Below are 19,131 nucleotides of genomic sequence, written 5' to 3' on the forward strand. Positions count from 1 at the left end.
CTCATACAACTGTCTTCCACCCCAAAAAACATGCTCATTCTCGCTGCCGTCATGTGCGCCCGGTGGACCACCTTAAATTGAATTAGACTGAGCCCGGCACATGATGAGGAGGAATTAACCCTGCCCAGGACCTCTGCCCACAGACCCGCTTCCAACTCCTCACCGAGCTCCTCCTCCCACTTGCACTTGAGCTCCTCCTCCGGGGTTTCCAACGCCTCCTGTAGTTCCTGGTAGATACCCGATACCTTCCCCTCCCCCACCCAGGTGCCGGAGACCACCCTGTCCTGTATCCTCAGTGGCGGCAGCGTTGGAAAGGTCACTACCTGTTTTTTCAGGAAGGCTCGTACTTGCAGATATTTAAAGGTGTTTTCTGGCGCCAGATTAAATTTGTCCTCTAGCGCCTTCAAACTGGGAAAGCTTCCGTCTATGAACAGATCTCCCATCCTTCTGATGCCTGCCCTCTGCCAGCTCTGGAACCCACCATCCATCCTACCCGGGACAAACCTGTGGTTGTTGCATATCGGGGTCCAGACCGACGCTCCCTCCACCTTCTTGTACCTCCTCCACTGTCCCCAGTTCCTCAGTGTCGTCGCCACCGGACCTGTGGAGCAACGGGTCGGCGAGAACAGCAAAGGAGCCGTTATCAAAGCTCCCAGACAAGTACCTTTACATGACGCCGCCTCCAGCTGCTCCCACGCCGCCCCCCCCCCCCATTGCCCACTTCCTAATCATGACTATATTGGCTGCCCAGTAGTAGTTGCGAAAGTTCGGCAGCGCCAACCCCCCCCCCCCCCACCCCCCCTCCGCCGACTGCGCTCCAACAGCGATCTCCTTACTCGTGGGGTCTTATTCGCCCACACAAAGCCCAAAATGATCCTACTCACCCGCTTAAAAAAGGCCTTGGGGATGAAGATGGGGAGGCACTGAAAGACAAACAAAAATCTGGGGAGGACCGTCATTTTCACGGTCTGCACCCTCTCTGCCAGTGACAGCGGGAGCATGTCCCACCTTTTAAAGTCCCCTTCCATTTGCTCCACCAACCGGGTCAGGTTGAGCCTGTGCAGGGCAACCCATTTCCCGGCCACCTGTATACCCAGGTAACGAAAACTTTTCTCTACCATCCTGAGCGGCAGCTCTTTCAGTCTCTCCTCCTGCCCCTTGGCCTGGATCACAAACAACTCGCTCTTTCCCATGTTCAGTTTGTACCCTGAAAAACTACCAAAATCCCTCAGGATCTGCAGAACCTCCCCCATCCCCTCCACAGGGTCCGAAATGTACAGGAGCAAATCATCCACGTATAGCGAGGCCCGATGTTCCACCCCCCCGAACCAGTCCCCGCCAGTTCCTCGAGGCTCTCAGCGCCATAGCTAGCGGTTCTATAGCTAGGGCAAATAGTAACGGGGAGAGGGGACACCCCTGCCTCGTTCCCCGGTGAAGCTCGAAGTACCCCGACCTCAGCCAGTTTGTACATACACTTGCTACAGGCGCCTGGTACAGCAATTTCACCCAGCCAATAAAGCCCTCACCAAACCCGAACCTCCCCAGCGTTTCCCACAGGTACTCCCACTCTACCCAGTCAAAGGCTTTCTCTGCGTCCATTGCTGTTACCACCTCCGCCTCCCCTCCCTCTGAGGGCATCATAATAATATTCAAAAGTCTCCGGACATTGGTATTAAGTTGCCTGCCTTTAACAAACCCAGTCTCATCTTCCTCTATCACCCCTGGGACGCAATCCTCAATTCTTGTGGCTAGAATCTTAGCTAGCAATTTGGCATCCACGTTGAAGAGCGAATTTGGCCTGTGTGACCCGCATTGTTCCGGGTCCTTCCCTCGTTTAAGAATGAGTGAGATCAAGGCCTGTGACATTGTTGGGGGGAGGGTTCCTTTCTCTCTAGCCTCATTGAAGGTCCTCATCAGGAGAGGGATCAATATTTCTGAAAATTTCTTATCGAATTCTACCTGGTAACCGTCCGGTCCTGGGGCTTTACCCGATTGCATGCCCTCTATACCCTTGACAATCTCCTCCAATTCAATCGGGGCCCCCAGCCCCTCCACCAGGTCCTCTTCCACCTTTGGAAACCTCAGCTGGTCCAAAAACTGCCTCATCCCTTCCACTCCCGTCCGGGGCTCCGACTCGTATAGTTTACTAGAGAACTCCTTAAAGACTCCGTTCATCCCCCCTGGATCCAAGACCATGTTACCCTCCTTATTCTTTACTCCCCCGATTTCCCTGGCTGCCTCCCTCTTTTGCAGTTGGTGTGCCAGCATTCTGCTTGCTTTCTCCCCGTACTCATAGACTGCCTCCCTTGCCTTCCTCAGCTGTGCTATCGCTTTCCATGTCGTCAGCAGTTCAAACTCCACCTGCAGACTCCGCCACTCCCTCAGTAGCCCCGCCTCGGGGGGCCTCCGCGTATCTCCTGTCCACTCGGAGTATCTCCTCCACCAGTCTCTCCTTCTCCGCTCTTTCTCTCTTTTTCCTATGGGATCAAATTGAGATGAGCTCCCCTCTGACAACTGCCTTCAGAGCCTCCCAGACCGTTGCCGCTGCTACCTCACCCGTATCGTTTGTTTTCAGGTAATCCTGGATGTTCCTGCTAATCCGCCCGCAAACCTCTTCGGCCGCCAGCAGCCCCACATCCAGTCTCCAGAGTGGGCACTGCCCTCTCTCCTCACTAAGCCGCAGGTCCACCCAGTGCGGGGCATGGTCCGAGACTGTGATTGCTGAGTATTCTGTCCCCGCCACCGTTAGGATTAACACCCTGCTCAAGACAAAGAAGTCTCTGCAGGAATAAACCTTAAGAACGTGGGAGAAAAAAGAGAGCTCCTTTGCTCTCAGCCGCGCGAACCTCCAGGGATCCACCCCCCCACCTGCTCCATAAAACCCTTCAGTTCCTTAGCCGCCTGCCGGTCGCTTCCCTGTCCTGGACTTCGACCGGTCCAGCTCGGGGTCAATGACTGTGTTAAAGTCTCCCCCCATGATCAGGTTGTGTGACTCTAAGTCCGGGATTTTGCCGAACATGCGTCTCATAAATTCCACATCATGCCACAAACACCACCCGGACCCCCTCCAACTTTCCACTCACCATTATATACCTGCCCCCCCTTATCTGCCACAATTCTCCCAGCCTCAAATGCCACACCCTTACTGATCAGAATTGCTACGCCCCTGGTCTTCGAATCCAGCCCTGAATGGAACACCTGGCCTACCCATCCCTTTCTCAATCTCGTGTGATCTGCGAGCTTTAAATGTCTCTCTTGAAGCATTGCTACGCCTGCCTTTAACGCCTTTAGATGCGCGAACACGCGCGGTCTTTTGACCGGCCCATTCAAACCCCTCACATTCCATGTGATCAGCCTGGACGGGGGCTAACCCCCCCCTCTGCCGACTAGCCATCGCCCTTTTTTGGCCTATCTCGAGCCCGCGCCCTTCGCTTCCTCGAGCGCCCCCACAGGGAGCCCCCGACCCTCAATTGATACCCCAAAATTGATATCTCCTCTGTCAGCAAAGCAGCACCACCCCCCCTCCCCTCCCCCCAACAGCCCCATGACCCAAAAACCCCCGTCAAGCACCAGCTGAGCACTTGCTCACCCCCCACTACGCTCCTGGGAGTCAGCTGACCCCGGCAGCTCCCGCCCCTTGGCGTCGATCAGACTGTCGCCTCATTGTCCGGACCCCTCTCCCCACATGAATAAACCAATTTAGCTGCCTCTCCAGCCCCAGTGAATAAATAGTAATGCGAAACAAAAAATAAACAGAAGACACTAACATCGCCCCGTGAGGAGACACTTGTTGAACCAAGGCTCCAACTTCCCGAAAAATCGCCCCCTCCCCCCTCCGTATCTCAACTTTGCCGAAAACACTGCACCCTCCAGCCTCCACCACAGCCCATACACGCACCCAACATTGTATACAATCTTATATTAGAAACGGTACCATGTTACCCAGCCCCACCGCTGCATTCCACCAAGGCTTAACTGCCCTTTAATTCGAGTCCAGCTTTTCTTGTTTGACGAATGACCACGCCTCGTTTGGCGTCTCAAAATAGTGATGCCATTCCTTGTACGTGACCCATAGCCTCGCTGGGTGTAACATCCCAAATTTCCCACCCTTGCTGAAGAGATTTACTTCACCCGGTTGAATCCAGCACGCCTCTTGGCCAGCTCCGCACCCAGGTCCTGGTAGGTGCGTATCACGCTGCTCTCCCTCCTGCTGCTCCGTTCTTTTTTTGCCCACCGCAAGACAAGTTCCTTGTCTGAGAAGCGATGAAATCTCACCACCGTGGCCCTCGGCGGTTCATTAGCCTTGGGCTTCCTTGCGAGGGCTCTGTGCGCCCCGTTCCAGCTCCAGGGGTCGAGGGAATACCTCCATCCCTATCAGCGTCTCCAGCATCTTGGACACAAATGCTCCCGCATCCGACCCCTCCACACCTTCGGGGAGGCCCACAATTCTCAAGTTCTGTCTCCTGGACCTGTTTTCTCGGTCCTCCAGCCTCTCCTGCCACTTCTTGTGGAGGGCATCCTGCGCCTCCACCTTAAGGGCCAATACGACCAACTCGTCCTCATGGTCGGATAGCTTTTCTTCCATCTCCTTAATCGCTTTCCCTTGTGTCGCCTGAGTTGCGATCATTTGGTCTATTGATGCCTTCATCGGGGCCAGCATGTCCTTTTTAAGATCAGCAAAGCAGCCCCTAAGGAACTCCTGTTGCTCCTGTGTCCACTGCGCCCATGCACCCTGGTCTATACCGGCCGCCACGCCGTGCCTCGGCGCCCGCTCCGCACGCTTCTGTCTGTTGAGACTTAAACGCTTCCCCCAGCCACTCCTGGTCCAGCTATCCATACAACAGAGAGCGAATCCTTTTTGGCACTGTTCGCTTCACCAATCTGCCCCAAAATGTCCGTGAAAACTACTGAAAAAGGTGCGAGAGTCCATAACAGGCAGGAGCTGCCAAATGCGCGACCTACTCCTCCATGGCCGCCACCAGAAGTCCACTGCATTCCCAAAGCCCCTGTCAAGATTAAAATGCTGGATGTAGCCAAGGTCTGAAATGACAATGGTCAGTGTTCCGATCAGAGAGCTGCAAAATTCCCTGGAGAAACGTTTGGCATAGTTCACGAGGGCAAAGACGGAGCTGGGAAAGGGAGGGAGTAGTTAAAGTGGGTCGCTCAGTGGGGGCTAGGCTGGAGGCATTCAACAAAACACCCACTTAGCCTGAATTTGTTCTCCTCGACATAAAGGAGCCTTGCTCAATGAGCGCTGAACAGCAAGTGTGTGAGCTTGTGGGGAGTGATGTTCATCGATCGTTACTGCAGTAGGGAAAGTGCTGAGGATGGTGGAAGAATGACAAGGAAATATTGGCAGCACAATGCTCCTGGGAGACAGAATGGGAGATGTATTTCATGCAGGCCTTTGTTGCAAGTGACAAAGATGACAGCAGAGAATCTAACGAGTGCAGTGGCTCCTCGCATTGTCAGTTTGGACACTGGCAATTTGCGTGAGGGAGCGTGGAGAACGCAGATGATTGAGAGGTAATGTGGACAGAGATTCCAAAACCCACTGTAAAAAGGCAATATTGGCACAGGAAAAGAAGACTCTTCAGATGCTTTGGGACATTATCCTACATTAAAGAAGCTATATAAATGCATGTTGTCAGAAAAGCTGCCCCGGAGATGAAGATAATGGGTCTCTTCCAAAACCAAACACCCAACGAGTCCTGGAATGCATCTGTAAGTAGAATAGGCATGCATATATCATTTTAATTGACAACAGTACGACTACCTTGATTCAGAAGTATTGATTGAAAAGCTCGATAATGAAAACAGCCACTTCCACATAAAAGATAAAGATGTGCCTTGATTTATCCAGCATTAGTCCATTTATTTGTTCATATATCTGTATGTTTCACGGAAACCCAAGGGCTGATGAAAGATCCAGAGTCGCTGAGGATGGATACGAGAGCGCTGCAAATAATTGTGCAGAACCAATATTTTAAACTGACAAGTGATGAAATACGAGAATCATTTTGCAATGTCAATTTCTTTACATTAAACTGGAGCACTGTCTAAAATTCTGGCCTCCCTATTAGAATAAGGATCAAAAGGCTTTGAGGAAAGTATTTTTTTTTAATTAAATTTAATTTGTCAATGGGACGTTGAAAGATTGACCCAGCCTCAAGCCAAGAAGATGATCAATAAAAGTCTTCAAAATTATGAGGGAGTTTGAGAGGGTCCGCAGAGAAAGGATGCTTCTACCCGTAGAAATAAATATAAAAAATGTAAGATAGTCACTGATAATCCCCCAAGACGAAATGCAGGAGAAATCTCTTTGCCCAGAGAGAAGTGACTTTTACGAGATTGGTACCAGGGATGAGGGGTTTTGGTGATGTGGAAAGGTGGGAAAGCAGGGGCTGTTTTTTCTTGGTGCCGAGAAAATTAAGAGGAGATAGTCAAACCCATGAATCTCTCAGTTTTGGACTTACCCTTATAAATCTGTTTTGCACGTTCTCTGGCTTTCCATACGCTTTGTATAATGTGGAGACCAGGGGCTGGATTCTCCGATTTTGTGTTGCTGACTTTTGGTTGGTTCAATTGGCTCTGTTTTATAACCTTTGCTCTCGAGTCGCCAGGTATCTTTATGATACCGGCACGAGGTTCAAGTTCAAGTAATGATCAATAACTCAATACACCGATTAGTAAGATTCAAATCAAAGTACATTTATTATACACAGTAATCGCTTCTCATGCATAAATTCTATTTCTAAGCTACTTCTACGACTAACAGGCCTATACTTAGTTTCGGGCTGGCCCACCAGGTCAGGGGAACAAATGGCCTTTCGTTTGGGTTCTGAGTCTGCGGGATTCGAAGTTGGTACGGATTGGTAGCTAGGAGCGCCTATCTCGTAGCGAGCGTTGACTTAAGACTTACTGGATTTCGGCGGCAGCTGCACCGGTCACTGTCAAGGGTTGGTTCGCGTAAGTGACGCGGTCAAGAAGAACGATTTGAACTTGGGGGCTTAACTTTATAGTCCCCAGGGGCTTCCCGCCTTTCGGGGCGGACCCTGTACCTGGTTCCAAGTGATTGGACTTTGTCCCAATTGCTTGGTTCGATTTCTCCAATACTGGAGCGGTTCCCTGATCGATGGGCGGTCTTGAGGTGTCCATTAACCTCTTTTGTGTTGGCTCCTGCTGGCGTCGAGGAGTCTGGCTTGGCATTGTTTATCCTAATTGTTTCGATTGTACCTGGGAATAGCTCATTAGTATGTAGATGGCTGCTACATTATTATGCAGATAGCTGCTTGTATCGATGCTGTCTGGGCTTTTGCAGAGTTTAATACACAGTAAACTTGCACCTGCTAGTTTCTGCCTGTGTTGGCTGAATTTCCCTTCAGCCTTTGCTGTTCTCCATTTTACGTCGGGAGTTGGCCAACCCAGGTGGCTCCATTTGGAACAAAGTCCCCACGCCATTGTGAAAACTGTGGTCTTTTACGCCAGGAAAACTGGGGTCAATAGGCCACAGATTCACCATTTTGCTGGGGGCTGGCAGGCAGCCGTCATAGAGCTCGCAGCTCTAGCTGCCGATACAGCCCCCAGTACTTCCGGGTCAGAGGCCGCGCACGCCAGCGGCCGTGCCATGCTCGACGGCGGACTCAGCCCGGGGACCTGGAATGGCAAAATAGTGGCCCGCATCGGCCGCTCGCGCGACCCGGACCGCCCGCCCACATTGTTCCCAGCCCCGAATGAAGACCCCCCCTGCCGACCGATTGGCCCTCCCCCAACTGTGGCAGCTCCGGACTGAGTCCGCAGCCACCGGGTGAGGATCTCGGACGGTGAGACCACACGAGTCCCACGCCATCGGGAATTCGGCCGGTCGGCAACTGGACATCGCAGGGTGGGCCTCAGGCAATGGCCTGAGGCGGTGGGTTTGCCGATTTCCGGGAGGGGGGGGGGGGGGGGGGGGCGGAGAATTTAAAACCTGGCGCCGCTCCCGATTTCGGCGGCAAAATGGATTCTCCGCCCAAGTCGCCGAACGCCATTTCGGCGTCGGGGAGCGGCGAATCCAGTCCCTGAACTGTACGCAGTAATCTCGACTAATGCATCTGTGCATCTAAGGGAAAGCTAGTATACGAGGAAGAGATGAAGAGAAGGACATGCTGATCGACTTTGAGGGAACAGGGTCGGAAAGCCCATGGGGACCCTAAACACTGATGTAGATGAGTTGAATTGACCAGACAATTAGATTCTATGTAAATAGCTCCTACGTGGATGCATATCGGAGGGTAAGGAGACAGCAGTGGCAGTAACTGTATTTAATCAATTCTCCACAAGTGTGTGCTAAATCCAGTCGCAGCATTTTTTTGTGATTGTGCTGAATCAACCATTGGTTTTGTGCAGGCTAGCAAAATTAGATAGCCCAGCAGGTCGCTTTAGGTTTTAATTTGGAAGTCTTATTCCACAATAGTCCCACATGTAAATGTTAACAACCGGCAGTCCTAACCTCATTTATGTGATTGGCTTATGAAATGAAATGAAACTCGCTTATTGTCACAAGTAGGCTTCAAATGAAGTTACTGCGAAAAGCCCCTAGTCGCCACATTCCGGCACCTGTTCGGGGAGGCTGGTACGGGAATTGAACCGTGCTGCTGGCCTGCTTTGGTCTGCTTTCAAAGCCAGCAATTTAGCCCTGTGCTAAACAGCACACGTGTTCAGTGGACTAACTTTCGAAGAGTTGTGGGTTATCCTCTTGAGCAGCACTTTGCAACTGGCACCCCAAAGTGCATGAAATGAAGGCCATGAGGCAGATCTGCTGTCCTTCAGCTTCACCCTTCAGTTGGGCCAGAATGACGAAAAATCGATTTTGAACACTCGGGAGTATTTTCCCCAAAATATGCCTTATTTGTAAAATCTGTAAAAGTACATGACAAAACATTTCATTTTGAAAATTACAGTAAGTGCCATAAAAGTTGGCTTGCCTCCATACTGTTCCATTCTGCGAGGCTGCAGAAAACATTTCTAAGAATGGTTCCAGGGATGAGGAACTTCAGTTACGAGGATAAATTGGAGAAATCACCGTTGTTCTTCTTTGAGCAGAGAATGCACTATCTGCGAGTGTGGTGGGGGCAGATTCACACAGCGAGTGGTTAGGATCTGGAATGTACTGTCTGTGAGTGTGGTGGAGGCAGATTCACACAGCGCGTGGTTAGGATCTGGAATGCACTGTCTGCGAGTGTGGTGGAGGCAGATTCACATAACGAGAGTTTAGGATCTGGAATGTATTGTCTGCGAGTGTGGTGGAGGCAGATTCACACAGCGTGTGGTTAGGATCTGGAATGCACTGTCTGTCAGTGTGGTGGAGGCAGATTCACACACCGAGTGGTTAGGACCTGAAATGTACTGTCTGCGAGTGTGGTGGAGGCAGATTCACATAGCGCGAGTTTAGGATCTGGAATGTATTGTCTACGAGTGTAGTGACGGCAAACTACATTGTGACTTTCAAAAGAGAATTGGGTCAGTGAAGGGAAAAAATGTACAGAGCTACAGGGAAAAGGCAGGGGAGTGGGATTAGTTAAATTGCTCTTGCAGCAATCCAGGATAGACATGTGGTCTGCTGTAATCATTCTATGATTCTATACAATTTTAATTCTTCTGATATTTTCAATCTACACAACCTGTCACACATACAGTCTGGGGGCCAAACATTTCAAATTGAAAAATTACAAAAAGTGCAATAGAATTAAATTTACCTTCATACAGCATGGGCGGCACGGTATCAACAGTGGTTAGCACTGTTGCTTCACAGCACCAGGGTCCCAAGTTCGATTCCCGGCTTGGATCACTGTCTGTGCGGAGTCTGCACGTTATCCCTGTGTCTGGGTGGGTTTCCTCCGGGTGCTCCGGTTTCCTCCCACAAGTCCCGAAAGACGTGCTTGTTAGGTAATTTGGACATTCTGAATTCTCCCTCTGTACCCGAACAGGCGCCGGAGTGTGGCGACTAGGGGCTTTTCACAGTAACTTCATTGCAGTGTTAATGTAAGCCTACTTGTGACACTAATAAAGATTATTATTATTAAATATCTTAATGTTTCGGTAGGAGACTTTCAAATGTAATCAATTCCTGCGTCAGCAGATTAAAGATTTAGCGATTTATATATACAACCCTTCTCCCATCATGCATTTTAAACACCCAAAAAACTATTTTGGTAAATGCATGCATTGAATCCTCCCTTACAAAATCACCATGTGTGTCAGAGCTAAATGCTTGTGTTGATTTTTCCTTAGTAACTTGCAGTTCCCCATTGCATTACAGTCGTCTAACTCATGGTGGATGCAATTGAAAACCACAGCAGCAGCAGAGTCTGACTGGGTATTTATTTCAAAATATGCAGCAAATATGACCAAATAACTATTGGCCTAAGGGTCCTGAATGTGGCCATCAGTGCAGCAGCAAGACCAGCATTTATTGTCCATCTATAATTGGCCTGAGAATTTGGCAGTCAGTTGCATATTTGAACCTCTGAAATCTTAGTGGTGTAGTTACAGTGCTGGTGGGTAGAGGATTCTAGGATTTTGACTCAGCGACAGCCCAATATATTTCCAAGTCAGGATGGTGTGTGGCTTGGAGGGGAATTTGCAGGTGGTGATGTTCCCATATATCTGTTGCCCTTGTCCTTCTGAGTGGCAGAGGTCAGGGATCTGGTGCTATGAAGAAGCCTGGACAAGTTGTTGCAGTCCATCTTTTAGATGGTACACACTGCTGCCACTTTGCGTCGGTGCTGGAGGGAGTAAATGCTTAAGGGGTGCTGTTAAACGGCCTGCTTTATCCTGGATGGTGTCGAGCTTCTGGATTGTTGTTGGAGCTGCACTCATCCAGACAAGTGGAGAGTATTCCATTACACTGCTGAATTGTAATGGTGGACACTGCTGAATTGTAATGGTGGACAGGCTTTGGAGAGTCAGGATGCGAGTCACTTGCCGCAGAATTCCCAGCCTCTGACCTGCTCTTGTAACCAACAGCATTTATGTGGCTGGTCCAGTTAAGATTCTGGGTGATGGTAAGCCCCCCCCAGGATGTTGAGGTTTCAGTGATGAAAATGCCATTGCATGTCATGGGGAGATGGTTGGATTCTCGCCTGTAGGAGGTGGTCATTAGCTGGCACTTGTGTGGCACAAATGTTGCTTGCCATTTTTAAACTCAAGTCTGAATGTTGTCTTGCTGCTAAAGGGCATGGACTGCCTCGGTAACTGAACGAGTCGCGATTGGAACTGAACATTATACAATCATCAGTGAACACCCCCACTCTAACCTTATGATGGAGTGAAAGTCATTGATGAAGCAGCTGAAGATGGTTGGGCCCAGGACACTACGCAGATGAACTCCTGCAGCGACCTCATGGGACTGAGATATTGCCTTCCAACGGCCACAATCGTCTGTCTTTGTGCTCGGTATGATTCCAGCCAGTGGACAGTTTTTCCCTTGATTCCCATTGACTTTGATATTGTTGTGGTTCCTTGATGCCACATTCAGTCAAATGCTGCCTACCACAGTAGAAACATATCTCCTTCGTCATTTCAACAAATGGAATAAATAAGAAATGAAATGAAATTACGGAATTCCTCCTATGCCGGTCTTCTCCAAGGCATGGAACTGTGTCCTGCAGGACGATAGGGAGTGTGTTTGTGAGTGAGATGCCGGAGTATTCTGGAAATCTGTGTATAAGGGTAGATTTGTTTGGTCTATGAAGGGGGAAGAGGGCGGCCAACAATTTCATTCATGGTGTCGCTGTGTGTGGCTGTCCTGACAATAACAGCCTGACTTTGCAGCCCGGGTCAGGTCACTGAACTTGATTCTGCACACCTCCCAAATCCAGACGCGTGCCTTTTGGAATTGACAAACTTGGCCACCCTGACCATCCTGTCTTGGCAACATTGCAGGGCACTTCTCCCATTTAATGGAAAGTCCCCCCCAGAGCAAAATTGCAGAATCCTGGTGCTGCCCCAGTCAACACTTTTGAATTGCAGGTCACAATGAGCCTTTAAAAAAAAACTCTGCAATGTGTACCGCACCTCCTCTTTACGTGAGACAAAAACCAGCAGGAATTAACATTGGGCCTGCCTTCAAATTTAAAATTCTCATCCTTGTTTACAAAGCCACCCAGGGCCTCACCCCTCCATATCTCTGTAACCTCCCCCAGCCGTGTCCCCTCCGAGCGCTCGATGCTACTCCATTTCTGGCCCTTGCACATTACCGATTCCCATCGCTCCGCCGTCAGCGATCCCACCTTCCACTCTCTAAGCCCTAAATTTTAGAATTTCTTCTTTAACCTCTCCAGCTCTCTACTTCCATTACGATGTTGTTTGAAACCTACCTCTGTCCAAGATTTAGGTCATCGGTCCTAATACCTTCTCACTTGGCTTGATGTCACATTAAGTTTAATAAAGCTCTCGGTGACGCACCTTGTGATCTGCTGTGCTAAAGATGCTATATAAATGTAGTTGATGCTGTTACCCAACTCCCACCTCCCCGTCCAGATTGAAATGATATTCAGTTACCTGCCTGAGTCGAGATGACAACCCACCCATCAGATTTAAACAGTGCATGATTTCGGTCTCACATTGTTATTATTGAGCGTACAACATGGCACTCATACCCATGTCAGGTGAACCCTATAATTGTGCAGGGCGCCTCTGGGATTTTGGCGGACTGCCTCTCTGCTGAGTTGAGATCAATTGTAGCATCCATCAATTGTGATTAGAAACATATATAGGAAATAGAAGCAGGATGAGGCTATTCGGCCCTTCGAACCCCGCTCCGTCGTTCATCATGATCATGGCTGATCTTCAATTTTAATATCCTGATCCTGCCTTCCCCCCCCCCCTAGATCCCGTTAGCCCAAGAAATATATCCTTCTTGAAATCACACAACGTTTTGGCCCCAACTACTTTCTGTGGTAGTGAATTCCACAGATTCACCACTCTCTGGGTGAAGAAACTTTTCCTCACCTCAATCCAAAAACGTTTACCCCTTATCCTCAAACTATGACCCCTAGTTCTGGACTCTCCCACAATCGGGAACATTCTTTCCAAATCTATCGTGTTGAATCCTGATAGAATTTTATAAGTTTCTATGCGATCCCCTCTCATTTATCTCAACTCCAATTAATATAATCCTAACCAATTTAGTCTCGCCTCATATGACAGTCCCACCATCCCAGGAATCAGCCTGGTAAACCTTCGCTGCACGCCCTCCATAGCAAGAACAGCCTTCCTCAGATAAGGACACCAAAATTGCACACAATACTCCAGACGTGGCCTCACCAAAGCCCCATACAATTGCAGTAAAACATTGTCTCGCTATGAAGGCTAACATACCATTTACGTTCTTTACTGTCTGCTGTACCTGCGCGCTTACTTTCAGTGACTGATGCACGAAGACATCAAATTCTCGCCAAGTATCCGCCTCTCTCAATGTACAACCATTCAAATAATAACCTGCCTTCCTATTTGCTACCAAGTGGATAACCTGACATTTATACTGCATCTGCCATGCATATGCCCACTAACTCAGCATGTCCAAATCAAGCTGATGCATCTCTGCATCCTCCTCACAGCTCACCCTCCCACCCATCTTTATATCATCTGCAAATCTGGACATAATAGATTTAATTCCCTCATCCAAATCATTAATATATAATGTTGGCTTATCTCAGTTGGTAAATTTGAGTTTACACCATCTACCCAAATTGTTCTTAAAGAAATTAGCCCAGTTAGGGGTATTCCATATAATTTCTACAGTGCAAAAGAAGGCCATTCGGCCCATCAAGCCTGCATCGGCCCTCTGAAAGAGCACTCTACCTAAGCCCAATCTCCTGCCCAAGGTCCAATCTCCTGCCCTATCATCGTAACCCCATCTAACCTGCACATCTTTGGCCTGTGGAAGGAAACAGGAGCACCCAGAGGAAATCCACGCAGACATGGGGGGGAACATGCAAACTCCACACAGACAGTCACCTGAGGCCGGAATCGAACACGGGTCCCTGGCGCTGTGAGACAGCAGTGCTAACCACTGGTTATCTAACTGCTTTACCGGCTGTTCAGCAAGTTAAGACGTATTTTTGTCAGCTTGGTTGTGATTGTCTGTTCTGCTGTGCGTGGAACGTGCTGTCACATGAAGTAGTTGAGACAACGGGAGGGAGAAGGAATAAGATAGAGTGAGGTGAAGTAGATTGGGAGGAGCCCAAATGGCCTGTTTCTGTGCTGTCAAATTCCATGTCGTGGTTCTTAGAGCGGAATCCTTTTCTCAATGAAATGTTCCATCTCCTGAATTGAAGACGGAGTATCTTGTCCACCACTAGAGATCCTGTAAAATTCTGGTATTTGCACACACCATCTATAATTTACACCCAGCAAATGTTCTATGGCAAAGAGAGCAGTTTGCATCACAGGGACAGAAATAAACGTGTCGGAATATCCGCATAACTGTGTGCAAAAAAACCCCAATAACAGTCGGAAAATAGGGCAGCCTTTGTGAGGAAGAAATGGAACTAATGGGATGAATTTTAACAATATTTGTAAAGCAGAGGGGCATGTGAAACAAAATGGGTGGCCAGACCCCCCCCCCCTCCCCCCAACCCCATGTTAAGGGGCAGTGGGAAAGGCATCAGGCAGCCCACCCATACAGAGGCCCTTAAGCAGACATTTCATCGCCACTTTAGGGCCTCATTGCTCCTGTGCTGCAGTTTTTCAGCCTTGCGAGAAAAGGGGGGAGGAAGGCAAACAATCCGGCAGCTTTGACAGAGCAGGCTGCTGTGGGGAAAGAAGGAGGGTGGCAGGAGCGGGGGAGGTTCCCTGTGTCCATTGAGGGCATCGCCCCCAAGATGGTATCCCCACCTCTTTTGTGCCTCCTCTTGCCTAGCCTCTAATACACAACCCCCTCCCCATCTACGCACCTCATCCAAAATGTCTGCGCTTACCTCCAAGTCCAGGGAGCCCCAGCAGTGGCCACTAATGTCTCCTGGGGTTGCAGAGCTGGCGGCCAAACAGATTGGCTGGCAATTCTCAAGGGGGGGTCCCAGGCCCTGAGAGGGACAAGCCCCACTCTCAAGTAATGAAGGCCACCTCCAGCGTGTTATCACTGCGGGGCAGATTTAAAGTTGACAAGGTGCCAAACGACTTCTAGCACTGGGCTGGGGAGACGGGTAAAGGTCAGGGCGCGTAGAGGTCAGGGCTGGTCGATGTCAGGGCTGGTCGATGTCAGGGCTGGTCGATGTCAGGGCGGGTAGATGTCAGGGCGGGTAGATGTCAGGGCGGGTAGATGTCAGGGCGGTTAGATGTCAGGGCTGGTAGATGTCAGGGCTGGTAGATGTCAGGGAGGGTAGATGTCAGGGCGGGTAGATGTCAGGGCGGGTAGGTGTCGGGGCGGGTAGATGTCAGGGCGGGTAGGTGTCGGGGCGGGTAGATTCAGGGCTGGTTGATGTCAGGGCAGGTCGATGTCAGGGCTGGTCGATGTCAGGGCGGGTCGATGTCAGGGCAGGTAGATGTCAGGGCGGGTAGATGTTGGGGTTGAGTTGCTTTTAAACAAGTACGGAGTCAGGAAAAAGCAGAACAGCGTGAAAAACAGGAGGGAAAGGTCTGTGGTGGGGTGATTCACTCACAAAACTGATGATGGTGCAGGCAATATTGGAGCAAGAATTGAAGCCTCGACTAAGCATGACACGAAACAAAAGCAAGATTTATCAGTGAGAAAATAGTGCGTTAATGTTACTTAGCAGGTTGCTACCCCTTGGCAAGATTAAAGTGGCAAGCACTCTGATCAATAGAGTTTAGTACCTGGTAATTGGATGACAGTGGGGAAAACAGAGGTAGTGTATGATGTTTCAAAATTATTAACTTATCCAAATGCAATTAAATACCATTTTGTAGGTGACAATCTAAACACCTGATTATTAATGTTTGGATATTTAAGCAGTCATTTTTTATTGTTGTGGTTATTAAAATGTAACTGTTAAAGCACACTTTTTCCCAAGAATGGTCAAAATATAGGGCCGATCTTCCCAAAATGCGACTCGCATTGAATGAGTGGCCTGTATGGGGAACGCACGGCCGAGGCCACACAAAGCCCGTTTTTTTTTACAATGGGGAGCTCCGCACCCAGGGACTCCCCATCGTAGCGAGAGATCAGTACGCCACTTTCAAATGCCACAATGGGCGGGATTTACATCGCAAAGTCTCGCAAGATCGTGTTAGATCCTCATGAGGCGTTGCGCGGCAGGTAGATCCAGGGAGCGGGGTCGTCCGGCTTTTATCGGCCACACTGCTCCGCGGTGTGCTGCTTTTCGAGCGCAGCATGGAAATTGGATCGTGCCCACAGTGTAATTTTCATAATAATTCATAAACCATAGATGAATTATTTCACGGTTTCCCGTTGGCTTTACAATGACTTTTATTGTTGGCATTTTGCTTGTGTTATTAATCTCTGTTCAGACTTTTACAGGAGGTTTTTTTGTGACCAATTGCATATATTTTCACTTTTATTACGCTGTAACATTCTCCTTTTAACATTATCTCTCCTTATTTACCCTGGTTTGTTTTGAATTGTCGATTTCTTCTTAATGACTGGATAATTGACTACGGTGCAAATTGATAATCTCCTGATGAATTGTGACTAGATCTCCTCATAATACAAAAGGTTTGACACCAACTAGAATCAATGGGATATTGTGCAGATGACTCATTCATGTGAGAGGAAGATCTGTCGCACTTGAGAACACAAACAAAACAACAATTTACATTTATATAACACCTTTAACATTGTAACGCGTACAAGATGCTTTACAGGAGCAATATGGAACAAAATTATACATTTCCTTCTTTTGAAAGGACATCTAAAATTCACTGTTGCAATTGTCATTTTATAGTATTCATTCAGAAAAACAAAATTTTCTCTTGATGACTTCACTTTCTCACTGCCAAACCATTTTGTTTGCGCTGTGCATCACTACTTGCCAGACACTATTTCAGACTGACTAATCTTGAAGGCTGTTGATCGAGAGAGACTTCTATCTCATGAACTTGGCCTGGATATGGACCCAAGTAGCAAAGGTTGATTGGAGTGCTCTAATCCCCTTTGTGGTATAATCCTTCTTGTTAGCATTTTTCCAAGTGATTAAACCAAGGTGAAGAGTCATGGCTCTAGGCAGTGAGGTTGTCATGACTGAGGAAGAAGACAAATCAATCAAGGTCTAGGCTGTAGAGAGTTGGCGTTTTCAGTGTTCCGAAAGGGAGGTAAAAATGAATGAATGAAGGCGTCATGGAGCTGAGTGGACCTTAACTTCAGCACAGGTGAGGTTATGTGTTTGAGAAAAGAGTGTAGATGTTACATTTGGAGTTTAGGAGGGAAACAGAAAGGTGAAGAATCCATAGCCATTGAATCCCTACAGTGCAGAAGGAGGCAATTCAACCCATCGAGCCTGCACCGACCCTCTGAAAGAACACCCTATCTAGGCCCAATCCCATAACTCCACATCGTTTGACACTAAGGGGCAATTTAGTCTGGCCAATCCACCTAACATTTCTTTGGACAGTGGGAGGAAACCGGAGCACCCAGTGGAAGCCCATGCAGGCACGGGTAGAACGTACCAACTCCACACAGTCAGCCAAAGCTGGAATTGAACCCAGGTTCCTGGCGCTGTGAGGCAGCAGTGCTCACCACTGTGCCACCGTGCACCTAGACCAAAATAGTGAAGTAGTGAAAAGCAGAATATTGTGAAAGAAAGACTGGATCATAAGGCATAATAATAATAATAATCTTTATTGTCACAAGCAGGATTACATTAACATTGCAATGAAGCTACTGTGAAAAGCCCCTCGTCGCCACATTCCGGCGCCTTGGGAACACAGGTGGAGAATTCAGAATGTCCAATTCGCCTAACAGCACGTCTTTCGGGACTTGTGGGAGGAAACTGGAGCACCCGGAGGAAACCCACGCAGACACGGGGAGAATGTACAGACAGTAACCCAAGCTGGGAATCGAACCTGGGACCCTGGCGCTTGAAGCAACAGTGCTAACCACTGTGCCGCATAGGGGTGAGGTAGGCCATTCGGCCCAACAAGTCAGCTCCACCATTCAATGAGATCATGACTAATCTGATGTGATCATCCTCGACTCCACTTTTTGACCTTATCCCTTCATTCCCTTACTGATTAAATATCCGCCTATCTCAGCCTTGAACACACTTAATGACCCAGTCTCTACTGCCCTCTCCGGTAAAGAATTCAACAAATTCACTACCCCCCTGAGAGAAGAAATCCCTCCTCATCGCTGTCTTAAATTGGCAACCCCCTAAACTGAAACACTCCCACAAGAGGAAACATTCTCTCAGCATCTGTCAAGCCCTTGGAAATCCTGGGCGGGATTCTCTGACCCCCTGCCTGGTAGGGGAGAATCCCGGCCCTTATGTGTTTCAATAAGGTCGCCTCTCATTCTTCTAAACTCCAATGAGTACAGGTCCAACCTACTTAAACCTCTCCTCATAAGAAAATCCATACCAGGGATCGACAGAATGAACCTTCTCTGGACTGCATTACCAGTGCATCTTTCCTCAGATATGAAGACCAAAACATTTCTAGGTGCAGTCTAACTAGTGCTTTGCATAGTTTTAAAAATACTTCACTATTTTTATACCCCATTCACTTTGAAATAGAGGCCGATATTAAATTTGTCTTCCTTATTACCCACTGAACGTGCTTGCTATCTTTTTGTGATTTATGCACCAGGACCCCCCCCCCCCAGTTCCGTATGTGCTGCAGTTTTTTGCAGTCTTTCTCTATTTAAATAAATATTCAGTTTCTTTATTCTTGCTACCAAAGAGCAAAGTTTCACATTTTCCTACATTAAATTCCATTTGTCAAGATTTTTCCCACTCACCTAACCTGTCTTATCTCTCTGCAGACACTTTGGGCAGGATTCTCCCGCAATCGGCGAATTGGCCCGACGATGGCGCCAAGAACGGTGCGAACCACTCCGGCGTCGGGCCAACCGGAAGTTGCGGAATCCTCCGCACTTCCGGGGGCTAGGTCGGCGCCGGTTGGTTGGCGCCGTGCCAACTGGCGCCAAAGGTTCGGAGCGAGTTAGCACATGCG

The 19,131-nt window shown here is 48.8% G+C and overlaps 1 protein-coding gene across 1 annotated transcript in view; it reads left to right on the plus strand.

The window, feature by feature from the left end:
• LOC140430385 (chromodomain Y-like protein 2) overlaps positions 1 to 19,131 on the plus strand; it is a 177,859-nt gene that overhangs the window by 63,874 nt on the left and 94,854 nt on the right. The window lies entirely within an intron of this gene.

The sequence above is a fragment of the Scyliorhinus torazame genome, chromosome 10 (genome assembly GCF_047496885.1).
Source record: "Scyliorhinus torazame isolate Kashiwa2021f chromosome 10, sScyTor2.1, whole genome shotgun sequence".
NCBI lineage: Eukaryota > Metazoa > Chordata > Chondrichthyes > Carcharhiniformes > Scyliorhinidae > Scyliorhinus > Scyliorhinus torazame.